Source organism: Muscardinus avellanarius (assembly GCF_963383645.1).
Source record: "Muscardinus avellanarius genome assembly, chromosome: 10".
NCBI lineage: Eukaryota > Metazoa > Chordata > Mammalia > Rodentia > Gliridae > Muscardinus > Muscardinus avellanarius.
In genome coordinates, this window is record NC_137796.1 from 71,965,576 (window position 1) to 71,973,301 (window position 7,726).

The 7,726-nt window shown below is 48.4% G+C and overlaps 1 pseudogene across 1 annotated transcript; it reads right to left on the reverse strand.

Annotated features, from left to right (window-relative positions):
• Positions 1-2,900: 2,900 nt before the first annotated feature.
• Positions 2,901-4,600, reverse strand: LOC308267568 (RNA-binding protein EWS-like; annotated as a pseudogene). The gene is made up of 2 exons: positions 3,303-4,600; positions 2,901-3,176 (listed from the first exon to the last, which is right to left on the reverse strand). The product of its transcript is annotated as an RNA-binding protein EWS-like (transcript).
• Positions 4,601-7,726: the final 3,126 nt, after the last annotated feature.

Consider the following 7,726-nt stretch of genomic DNA (forward strand, 5'->3'; position numbering starts at 1 on the left):
ATCCTCCAGTCTCAGCCTCCTGAATGCTAGGATTACAAGCGTGTGCCACTACACCCGGCAGCAAAGGGATTTTTGAACATAATCACAGGCGGAATCATAATGAGCCCTCTTCACCTGCCACCTGGCATCAGGAGTTAAGAGACCAGGGTGAGTGGTATCTGTGTTTGTTAGCACACCTCCTTGAGCACCTGCTGTATACCAGGCACTGACTGAGCCTAAAGGACACAGCTGTGACAACCGGATGGCCTCCCTCCTAAAGGTCCTGTTTGCGTCAGGTGACAGTATGAGCAGATCATCAGTGACCAGGGCCTGCGGGAGGACGATGGATGCTGTGGAGAAGCAGCAGGACATGCAGCTGGGGCCACGGGTGAGGCCAGGAGCTACTGTCCATGGGGTGGTCAGGGAAGGCCTGGCCGTGAGGTGGGCTTTGGGATTCCCTGGGTCAGGAGCCATCCAGTGGAGGATGGTGAGTGCAGGAGCCAGCTATAGAAGCCTGCCCTGCTCTACTCAGCAACAGATGAAAGACTAGGAGACCTTGGCTGGGGTCAGCAAGGAGGACCGGGGTAAAAAATGAGATTACTGGGGTCTCTGGGAGGGCTGGAAGTAGGAAACCAGGGGCTCCCAGTGATTGGAGCGTGTCGAGCAGAGGTTTTGAGATGCTTTGATCTGGCGTTTACCAGAGTCGCTCTGGCTCCCAGGTTGGCCACAGGGTGAGGGTTCAGAGGCCGTGCAGCAGTGCACGGGGGAGCTCGAATGGTGGGGGAGCCTGTGGATCGGTGATGGGACCAACGGAGAGGAGGGTCTAGATGAGGTTGCAAGTAAAACCCGAGCAAGCTTTTAAACTTAGGATGGTAAAAGATATTTTTATTATTTTCCTTTGAAATAATTTCTTTGAATTGATTTAACTCTTAGAAGTGTTATTAGATCGTGCAACAAGTATTTGAGTCTTGTTTAGAATAGAAGATACATTATACATAATCTTTATCTTCCCAGAACTTGAAATCTGGTTAGCGATGTTGGGCTGGTAGAAATACTCTGATAGAGAGCTGGGCGTGGTGCCGCAGGCTTATAATCCCCACACTTGGGAGGCTGAGATAGGACGATGGCAGGTTCACAGCCAGCCTCAGTGATTTTTTTTTTTTTTGGTGGTACTGGGGTTCCTGAAAGCCTTCTACCTCCGGCTATACTCCCACGGGCTACACTCTCAGACCTATTTTTATACTTTTTTTTATGTGGAAACAGGGTCTCTTAAGCCAGCGCGGCTGGCTTCAAACCTGCGCGATCCTCCTGTCTCTGCCTCCGAAGCGCGGGGATTACAAGCATGCGCCACCACGCCTGGCCAGCCTCAGTGATTTAGCGAGGCCCTCTGCAACTTAGTGAGACCCTGTTTCAAAATAAAAAATTAAATAATGGGGCCAAGCTAAAATGCCCCTGGGTTCAATCCCTCATACCACACACACACACACAAACACACACATACAAAGAAATGCTCAGATATTCCATTTACTTGTACAACGGCAACCAAGGGCTAGTGACCAGGGAAGAGAGAGGTCAGTGTGGGCCCGGCACCGTGGGGAAGTCACTACTTCAAAGGCCCCGTTTGCATTCTGTTTGTGTTCGGGGCCTCTGGAAATAAATTGATGTTCTGTTCTCATCAATGTGGCCATTTATTACTTATTTTTACTTGGATGTGCCATGAGATTTCGTTTGCAGGGTTAACTGGACACAAATGAAATGATTTTATAAGCAAATAAACCCTAGTCCTGGTGGAACCAAGTGGCAGCCTGTTACAGTGGGCTTCTAATGACGCCCACAGTGTAGGATTGCAGGGCCAGGCGGCTCAGGGTACGCGAGAGTAAATGTTGATGCCAGTAATAGAAACTTCCCAAATTCCCGTTGGCTGCAGTAATGGGAACTGCAGTGAATTATTTGTCTTATATAATGTTTGTTAAGCTGGAATAGCAGTAAGTACTTTCTGGCCTTTCTGCCAGTAGCATAAATAAATAGAACTTAAAACATTCTTGGACTTCTTAATGAAGGTCGTGTCATCTGAATTAATGCTCAAGAGCTTGGTTGTTTGGACACGAAGGAGCTAATTCTCTCCACAGTAAAGGTAATAGAAATCTGAATGTATAGTAAAAGCCACCAGTTGACCAGTTGTGCAGTAAGACCCACTAACCATGCAGACTTGGCCAAGTCGTCTAACTTTATTATTATTTTTTGCTCCAGTTTTATCATAATTAGTGTGAGGATTAAACAAACTAATATATGCAAGCAGTTTAGAACAGAACTTTTTTTTTTTTTTTTTTAGTAGTGCTGGAGATTGAACTCAGAGGCACTCTACCTCTGAATTACACTCCCAGCACTATTTTTTTTTTTTTTTTTTTCGTGCTGGGGAGGAAACAGGGTCTCTTAAGCCAGCTCAGCTGTCTTCGAACCTGCACGATCCTCCTGTCTCCACCTCCCAAGCCAGGGATTACAAGCGTGTGCCACCACGCCCGGCTATTTTTTTATTTTGAAACATGGTCTCACTAAATTGCAGAGGGTCAAGCTGGGTGTGGTGGCGCATGCTTGTAATCCTAGCATTCCGGAGCCAACACCTCAGGAACAGGAAAAGGGAGATATCCGGGCATGGTGGCGCACACTTGTAATCCCAGCTCTTGGGAGGCTGAGACAGGAGGATCCACAGGTTCGAAGCCAGACTCAGCTACTTAGTGAGGCTCTCAGCAACTTAGTGAGACCCTGTTTCCAAATAAAGTATAAAATAGGTCTGGGAGTATAGCCTGGAGGTAGAAAGCCCCTGGGTTCCATCTCCAGTACCAAAAAAAAATTTTTTTTTAACATTTTCTGGTTTAAAAAATGAATCAGGTAGTCAGTGCAGCTCTGCGGGCTCTCAGCGTCTAGTAGGGCTGGTCTCCGTTTTCCTGATGGTGCACTTCTTTATCCATCTTTCTGGGTCCTCCACATCCGCCTCTTCTTCCTCCCATCTGTTTCATCAGAGGCCCAGGGGGCCCTCCTGGACCACCTCATCTTCCTCCACCAAAGCCGCCTCCGTCCATGCCATGGCCACCACGGAAGCCACCTCTGTCTCCACCACAGTCACCTCTGAACATTCTACCAGGACCACCACGGTCCATGAGGCCGCCTCTTCCTCCCGCATGCCACCAGGGCCACCTCTGTGGCGGTCACCACCTGGGGGCGGGAAGGGCGCTGGGAGGAAGCCCTCGGGCTTCGGGGCCTTGCACTGATTGCGTTCCGTTGTCCAGGAGAAGTTCTGGTTTCCACTTCCTGGAGTGGGACACTGCCAGTCTCCAGCTCGGGACTGGAGTTTGCTCCCTCGAAAAATCTTTTCCGTGAAACCACTCCACAGCAACCCTGGCAGCTGGCGGGTCTTCATAGGACACTGTGGTATCGCCTTGGGCTTTCCTCTTTCCTTGTCCAGGCAGATGTGGCTCATGGGTTGCCCGGTTCTCTTGTTCATCTTAACAGCCCCACACTGCTTAAAGAAGTCTGCCAGATCATCAAGAGTCACATTGTCGTTTAATCCTTGTACACACACCGCACTGTTGTCAGACCTTCATCGGGATCTACAGGAGGGCCTAAGGTCAAGATCTGGTCCTTCATTCATGGGTCCACCAGGCTTATCGAAGCCACCTCGCTCTTCGAGCCCATTCGTCCTCCTCCCCGCCCACCTCTGCTCATGCCTCCACGATCAAATCCTCCTGTTTCCCTGCCCCGGTTATCAGGGCCACTCATACTCTGGCTCTCTCCTGGTCTAGAAAATCCTCTATAACACCCATAAACACTGATGCTCCTGGGGTGGTCCTGTCGGAATGAGCTCTGCTGCCCGTAACCGCTGCTCCGTTGGCTCTGTTGACTCGGAACCTGGCTGTAGGATCCAGTCCGGGGTGTGGGTGAAGGTGTAACTAGTGGGAGGCTGCTGCCCATAGCTGCTTTGTTGACCATAACTACTCTGCCGTCCATAGCTGTTCAGCTCCCCATCGGTGTTCTGCTGAGAGTAACTGCTCTGACCATAACTAGTCAGCTGTGTAGAGGGATAGCTGGTAGGAGGGTAGGATGGAGGTGCAGTGACTGGATGCATGGGGCAGCTCCCAGTAACTATACTCTGTCCGTATCCTAGGCTGGGCTGGTTATAGCCCCCTGTGCTAGACTGAGGTTGACTAGTCTCAGTGGGCTTGTTTCCACCTCTGGTCTCATAGGTGTAGTGCCTGCTGCCATAGGCTGGGCAAGCAGGCTGAGTGCCCTGTACAGACTGAGCTGCAGAGGAGGCTGGTGGTGGTGGTCACAGCAGTAGTGGGGTCCTGAGCACCCCGCACAGGCAGCTGTGTGCCTGGGGGCCGCTGGAGCAGAATAGCCAGTGGTAGGCCGTCCATAGGAGGTTGGGTACTCTGTCTGCCTGTAGGTGGCAGAGCTGTAGCCTGGGGATAGCTAACATCAGTAAGCTGCCCATAAGCTTCAGAGCTTTGCTGCCCATATGCCTGGGTAGTCTGTGACATCCTTGAGTTGGCTGGGCAGCGTAAGCACTGTAGCCCTGTTGGGCTGCAGGTTGGCTGTAGGTATTGTAATGCATGGATGCCATTTTCTCTCCTTCCTTCTTATTATGTAAAATATATATTTAGTCTCTCTTTCTCTGTGTGTGTGTGTGTGTGTGTGTGTGTGTGTGTGTGTGTGTGTACGTACATACGTACGTACTGGGAATTGAACTCAGAGACATTCTTCTACCTCTGAGCTACACTCTTAGCCTTATTTTTTATTTTTTATTTTTTATTTATTTATTTATTTTTTTGGTGGTACTGGGGTTCCTGGAAGCCCTTCTACCTCGGGGCTACACTCCCAGACCTATTTTTACATTTTCATTTTGGAAACAGGGTCTCCTAAGCCAGCGCACGGCTGGCTTCGAACCTGCGCGATCCTCCTGTCTCCGCCTCCCAAGCGCGGGGATTACAAGCGTGCGCCACCACGCCCGGCTAGCCTTATTTTTTAATTCTTATTTTGAAACAAGAGTCTCTGTGGGTTGATTGATGAGATTTTCACTACTTGCTGAGGCTGTCCTCGAACCTTCAAACCTGCAATCATCCTGTCTCAGCCTCCCAAGTATTGAATTATAAGCATGTGCCACCACGCCCAGGCTCAGCTATATTTAGTGGGGTTTTGTTTTGTTTGTACTGAGGATTGAACCTGGGAGCATTCTATCTTGGACCTACATCCCCAGCTCTTTTTTTTTTTTTTAATATTATGGAAAGATGAGCAAGGCTGGCAATACAGTCTTAAGAAAGTACTGTACTACTTCATAAGATACTTAGCTCACATCTGCTGGTTTCTGTACTCCTCCTTGGCAGGACAGTTTCTTTGTAGATAAAGAATTGAAATGGAGTTCAGATATAGCTGACAGGCCCAGGCTGCTTGCAGAGCAGGATTTGGTCTTCAGGTCTCCCTTCCGCCCATCTCCAGGTGTTTGCATGGAACTTTTGTGCCAGGGTTTTCACCCTTCTAATGGAAATTGATGAGAGTTGGGCCATCCCATTCACCATGAACAGTTTCAGACTCTGGAGATAACTCCATATACCACTCCCTCTTTTTTTTTTTTTTTTTTTTTCAGTACTGGGGATGGAACCCAGGGGCATTCTACCTCTGAGATACACCCCCAGCCCTATTTTTCATTCTTTATTTTGAAACAGGGTCTCACTTAGTTGCAAAGGGCCTCACTAAGTAGCTGAGGCTGTCGCGAGCCCATATCCTCCTGTCTCAGCCTCCCAGATGCTGAGATTACAAGGGTGCGCCACCACGCCCAGCTTCAACCACTCCCTTTTAAAAACATTTTATTTAATGATTTCTTTATTTATTTGGTACCTAGGCTTGAACCCAGAGGTATTCTACCTCTGAGCTACACCCCTAGCCCTATTTTATTTATTTGTTTATTTACTTATTTATTTTGTTACAGTGGGTAGAACCCAGAGGCATCCTACCTCTAAGTTACACCCCCAGCCCTGTTTTATTTTGAAACAGGTTCTGAACCTTTAAGCTGCCATGGATCTTTTTTTTTTTTTTTTTTTTTTTTTTTTTTGTGGTACTGGGGATGGAACCCAGAGGCTTTCTACCTTCGGGCTATACTCCCAGACCTATTTTATATTTTTGGAAACAGGGTCTCACTAAGTTGCTGTGAGCCTCACCAAGTAGCTGAGGCTGGCTTCGAACCTGTGTGATCCTCCTGTCTCAGCCTCCCAAGCGCAGGGATTACAAGCGTGCGCCACCACGCCCGGCATAAGCTGCCATGGATCTTGCTGAGTTGCTAAGTCTGGCCATGAGCCGGTGATACTCCTGTATCATGCTTCCAACTACTGGGATTACAGGTGTGTGCCATCATGCTCCACTCAAAACTCTTAACTTTAGCCAGGCGTGGTGGCGCACGCTTGTAATCCCAGTACTCAGGAGGCTGAGACAAGAGATCACAGGTTCAAAGCCAGCCTCAGCAACATAGCAAGGCTCTCAGCAACCTGGTGAGACTGTTTTCAAATAAAGAAGTAAAATTGGGCTGGGGGTGTAGCTTGGATGTAGAATGGCCCTGGGTTCCATCTCCAATACCACCAAAACAAAAATAAAATAAAAGAGGGAAAAGCAGCAACAGGAATCACAAACTGAAAAAGAGCAAAAAGAAGCTGGTGACGGAGTGCCTGACTGCTGATGGCTACACAGGTAATCAATTTATTCTTTATTTTGAGACAGGTTCTCACTATGTTGCTGAGGCTGGCCGCGAACCTGTGATCCTCCTGTCTCAGTCTCCTAAGTCCTGGGGTTATGAGCTTGCACCACCACACCTGGCCTTTACTTTCTTTTAAATTCTTTTAAGCTGAGCATGATGGTGCACACTCATAATTCCAATACTTGGGAGGCCGAGACGGGAGGATCATAGGTTCATGGCCAGCTTCAGCAACTTAGACCTTGTTTCAGAATAAAGGATAAAATAGGGCTGGGTGGGTGTAACTCAGAGGTAGAATGCCCTTGGGTTCAATTGCCTACTGCCACCAAAGAAAGAAAAAAAGTAAAGAAAGAAATAAAGGGAGAAAGGTGGACTTTCACTTAGGTGGAGTCATACAGCACGCACCCTATCGTGTCTGGCGTCTCTCGCTCAGCAGGACATTCATGAGATTTGCCCATGTTTTTGTGTGAATCAGCAGTCCGTTTCTGTGTGTGTGTGAGACTGAGGATTGAACGCAGGGTCATCCTACCTCTAAACTACACACCCTATTTTATTTTTATTTTGAAAGAGGGGCTTGCGAAGTTAATGAGCGAGTCTCACTATTTGCTGAAGCTGTCCTCGAACCTGTGGTCCTCCTGTCTCAGCCTCTCAAGTACTGGGATTACAAGCGTGGTCCACCACACCTTGTAGTTAGCTCCTTTTTCCTTAGAGGGTTCATGGAATCAGGACACCACAGTTTATTTATTCACTCAGCTAACGGTGGCCATTGGGATTGTTTTCAGTTTTTAGTTATTTTGAATAAACAGTCTCGTACAGACCTTTGGGTGGGCGTGTGTTTTCATTTCTTTTAAACATTGAGGAATACATACATTCACATTTATTGGAACCTGCCGAAACCACCAGGCTGTCTTCCATGGTAGTTGTACTCTCCCGTGCGGGTCCACCCCTCTGGCAGCCTCACCTCTCGGTCGGTTAATCTCCGTTACTGCGGTGGTGGGAGGTTTGTGT